The sequence below is a fragment of the Saccopteryx leptura genome, chromosome 2 (assembly GCF_036850995.1).
Source record: "Saccopteryx leptura isolate mSacLep1 chromosome 2, mSacLep1_pri_phased_curated, whole genome shotgun sequence".
Taxonomy (NCBI): domain Eukaryota; kingdom Metazoa; phylum Chordata; class Mammalia; order Chiroptera; family Emballonuridae; genus Saccopteryx; species Saccopteryx leptura.
The window spans coordinates 266,681,542-266,686,421 of NC_089504.1; the positions used below are offsets into that span (position 1 = coordinate 266,681,542).

At 55.5% G+C, this 4,880-nt stretch overlaps 1 pseudogene; it reads right to left on the reverse strand.

Moving 5' to 3' along the window:
• Positions 1-3,415: 3,415 nt before the first annotated feature.
• LOC136391957 (serine/threonine-protein kinase PLK1 pseudogene) lies at positions 3,416-4,675 on the reverse strand (annotated as a pseudogene).
• Between the last annotated feature and the right edge of the window lie 205 nt (positions 4,676-4,880).

Genomic DNA, 4,880 nt, shown 5'->3' on the forward strand with positions numbered 1-4,880 from the left:
TCAGGATCTCAGGAGTGGAGGCTGGGCATTTTTAAAGTCTCTCCCCAGGCCACGGGGGTTGGGGGTCCCAGACCCACTTGTTACCCTGCATGCCACTGAGGTGGGCACCAGCCCACAAAGCTGAACAGAGCCGCTGAACAGCGGGGTGCAGGTCAGTGCCCACAACAAGGGAGCCCAGAACAGGAAACCTTAGCTCTGCCCTCGCGCCCCATGGCGAGAAAGAACAGGAACTGAAATGAGGAAGGAGCAGTGACACTTAAAGTGGCGTCACTCTGGACGTGGGAAAAGGGAATGAATCAACCTCTAGAAAGCTGAGAACTCCGTTTCTTGAGGGAATGGCCTCAAGGGGTCCATTTGGTTTCCAGGCACAGTTCTCCTTGGGACTCTCCAAAGAAAAGAGAACTTTGTGGGACACCCTGGCGGGAAGGAAACCAGCTACCTTCGTTGGCCGCTCTGCCCCTCCTGGATGGGAGTTACCCTCAGAGACACCCCTGAGCCTGGTGCTGCCTGAGCCCCGCGACCTCCCCCTCAGGACAGCCCGAGGTGTCGGGGTGCATTCAGTCTGGAACCCATGCTGCAGGGAGTGAGCTCCTTGCCCCGCTCCGGGAAGGTGGATCCCGTGCCCCACGAAAGCCGTGGTGTGAAGGAGGTGTCCTTGGATTCCAGGGACTGAGGGCAGTGGTCGCTTCTCTTCTCTGTGGAATCCCTCTGTTAATTAAACAAAAGGCAGGCTTGTACCCCCCACACCCCTTCAGTGGCGGTGCGGTGTTACCATTTATAACCGAGGCTACAGAGCTGGCATTCGTGGGCAGTTTGGGAATTGCCAGGTGGGATGTCACCCCAGGCACATGTTTCCCCACCAGGAGCAGCCAGGCTCCCGGCTGGAATTGCAAGCACTTGCTCTGATTGTCCCGAGAGGCCTGGTCATTGGTATGCTGGGCACTTGGTCATTGACCTGACTGGGTTCTCATGGTTTTCTGTCCTATCGGGAACTGAGAGCCTTGATTACAAGCAGCACAGAGATGACCCAGTAAACTGCAGTTGTGAGAAAGGGCTGCCAGCACCCTGAGCCCCCAGGTCCAGCTGTGGGGTGAAGATGCTAGGAGGGAGGGGGGCACTGGCCAGCTGGCTGGCTTCCCCACAGTCCTTTTTTGTATCAGCTGAAGGCCCCCCCTGAACATTTCATGTCAGCTACAAGCCGAGGCTGGGGTCCACAGAGATACGAGTCTCCCATGATTAGACTGGAATACAAATGGGTATGTATTTGAATGTAAAGATCGAGTTCAATGGCACAGGATGGGAGGGGCACACGAAGGAGAGACCCCTTTTTACCAAAGCGCCTTCATTCTGCAAGTGAAAATGCAAGTTCCTAACAAGGCTCTGTCTGTTTCCCGTTCCCACCAGCTACTCCCAGGACTTTGCCTAAAAAAAAAAGGGAAGAAGGGAAGCTTTAAATCAAGTCACCCTAAATCCTCTTTTATCTGTGAGATAATCCGGTGTTTGTGTCTCTGGGATTCTGGTGCCCCAGGTCCTCTGAGCTCCTGCACAGGCCCCAGAGGTGACTTCAAACACCCATCTGCTCCCACTTCACACACCCCCCCCAACAAAGACACACAGACCCCTGGAAGGAAGAGGCTTGAGGATCCTCCAAAAATCTAAGTAACCTGGGTCATCAGGATAAGTAGGAAGACCCGGGGGCAAACTGACGCTTCCTCACACATTGGAACCCGAGGTCCTGCTGAGTCCCCGGTGAGACGAGCTTTCTCAGCAGAAGCTGTGTCTGTCAGCCAAACACTGGCAGAGTCCCCATCTCTCAGGGGGGGGTGACATCAGAGCCATCATTTGGTTCCCAGCTGAACCATCCTTACCACAGTTGCTGCCACTTACCGAGCAGGGCGGGACTAAATGTCCTTCACGAAATCCTCCCCATAAGCCCTCTACAAGTGAGGCTCAATCCACATTTTATAGTTGGGGAAACTGAACCTCAGAGCAATTGAGTAACTTGCCCCAAGCCACTCAGCGGTAAGTGGCAGAGCCAGGACCGGGTGACATGTCCCAGAGGCCTGGCTCGGAACCATCCGGTTACATTGATACTTGTCCGTGTGCCGTGGCCATCTCAGTTTGGTGCCATGCTGTGTCTGGCCTAGCAGGGAGCCACCTGCTCCAGCTGTCTGCCAGCATGTCCCAGCCTTCCCTTCCTCCAGCTGAAGCAGCTGCCCTAAGTCTGTCCCTCCTGGATGGTGAGCCACTTCGTATCCCTCACTAGCGGACACACGCCTCTGGCGGGCATATGAGTGCATCCAGGCAGCCGTCCCTCCCGGCACTGCTCTGTGGGGGCTCCTGGCTTCCCTTCCTTTTTCTTTCCTTTCTCCCTCGCTGCCTCCCCAAGCTTCCAGTTTGCTTTTCCACTTTCCCTACTCACCAGCTCGATGGCCTGGAGCCTGCACTCATCATTTATAGAAGGTCTCATAAGCTCTGCCCTCCCCTCCCCTCCCCCCACCGAGAGATCTCTCCCACGACAGGGACACTGGAGCATCCCCGGGCTCTTACCAGCCCCGGCCTCCCACACCTCTCCACACACCACCTTTTGTCAAAGGAACTTTGTTCACGGTGGACTTGTTAATGTGTCTACACTGAATTTGGTTAAATGTCCTACATGTCATATTGAACTAATGGACAGTGAAGGTGGCATCCCATGTTCCCAGAGAGCCATCTCTGTCCTCTGACTCAGGAGCATTCATTGCATGCTGCTGATTGGCTGAGACCGGCAGCCACTGAGAGCCCATGACAACCAGTAGCCAATCATTACTCCCGACACCTTTTTTTCTTTAGATTCATGTATTTTTAATGTAAGCCAGGCCAAGGAAAGGACAGTCCTGCATTCAGTATCAGCATTCTGTACAATTCATCGGGTTGAGTCCAGAGGAAAGGGGTAAAGGTCATAGGGTCATACAGCCCACACCCAAAATTACATAGCAGTCCCAGCCTGCAAGGCAGACAGAGCTCTGTCCCCAGCTTCCGGGGCCGGGGACACATTTCGAAACACACAGCACTGTGGGAGCTAACCATATGGGTGAGAAGGGACCCGGGGCCGGAGGGGACGCTCCGAGGCGGTTGTGGCTGAGCATGCGCTCAGCAGCTTGTCCGCCATGGTGAGGGTGCGGGGAGCCACCTGGTCAGCTCCAGGACGCGCGGGCCGTGCCTGCAGAGTCCCGCTTCTTCTCGATTCACAGCTACCGTCAGTGGGCATGGGGTGACTCTGGTCCCAGAAGGAGGTGATCTGCATGCGGCCATTACTGAGGAGTAGGACGATGGCCCTGCAGGTGTGAAACCAGGTACACAGTCAGGTAGTCAAGCCGGGTCACTGCCGTCCAGGGCAGTGATACCGGCATCGCCTTCTGCAAGTGTTCTCCTGTCATCTGGAGTGGGGATGGGAACTCTGGGTGAGTAGGACTCCGCCGTCACACTCGGTGCCCGGCAGGCTGCTACTGTCCCCGTGCAGGATGAGACGGGTTGAGTCACTGAAGCACACCCCCCCACACTGCTGTCACATGGCTGACACCTGAGGCCATGCCTGCCTGCGTAGTGCCCCCACTTGCTGACCAGAAGATCGGGAGGCCAGTGGGCTTCTCAGCCTCTTCTTTCCTCACGAGCCCCCTCTCTGAGTGCTTGGAGGCACTGATGCTGTGAAGCTGCTGCAGCCTGTCACCGAGGTGGCATTTGACTGTCTCACTCATCTCTGGGACCAGGGGCTACTCTTTTCCCCAGAGATGCTTGGGCATGGGGGTCACCTTGCCTTTATTGAGGACAGTGAGAAGCTTCCAGCTGCTGGGGTTCAGGCTGCTGGGAGTGACTGACAACGTGGGTGTGATGATGAGACAGGTGTGTGACAGGGAGACAGGTAGGGTACAGCGACAATCAGGGCACTCACCTGGGGCAGCCCGTGAATGGGCGGAGGGCAGTGGGATCCACCTGAAGCACCTTCTCCCGGATGAAGGCGGCGCCCCAGGTTGATGTGCTTAAGAACATTGTATTCATTCTTCTTGATCGGGAGGAGGCAAGAAGTTTCAAAAGGTAGTTTGCCCACTAACAAGGTACACGTGATGCATCCAATGGCTCAGTTACATGCCCACCTGGAAACTATGCCCCTTCTTGCTCAGCACCTAGGGTCTTCTTCTGCTCATAGTCTGCTTTGGTCGCCAGTCCAAACCCCATGTTTTCAGTTCCAGACTTTCCCTCAGGAAGAGTTTACCCAGCTTGAGGTCCTGGTAAATGACCCAGTTTTGAGGCCGGCACAGGCAGCCAAGGACTATCTGACGCAGGTCGTAGGGAGCCTCCGGTGCTTTCCTAGGCTGGTGCAGCTCCAGGAGAGATCTCCGCCGGCTGAACTCCAACACCACAAACACAAAGTCCTTGTCCTCGAAAAAGCCATGGAAGCCTACGACATGCTGGTGGGAGAGGCCGCAGTGAATGGCTGTCTCCATGGAATCTGCTCCTTCAGGGGCTGCGGCTTGAGCAGCTGCTATGTAGGCGCACTCTTGTTTGCAAATGCCCCCTTGCTGTCTGTTTGCCTTCGAGATCTTGAAGCACTCAGTTAAGCCGCCCTTTCCCAGAAAGCGGCTCCACAGCACTGCTGGCTGCACGGGTCCACTGGGACCTCCCAGATCTCTTTCATCTGTGAAGTTGGCTGCCCAGGCCCCGAGAGCTGCACTCATGTTCCTGGAGTTGCTCAGCGGAACTGGTAGAATCTAGGTAGGTACCTCGGAAACATTACAAAAGCCTCTTTTTTTTTTTTTTTTTTTTTTTTTTTGTACAATTGGGGAGTGGGTGAAGGGTACAGGGGAGTAGCTCTGGTCCTACAGATGCCTGCACCCTGCACT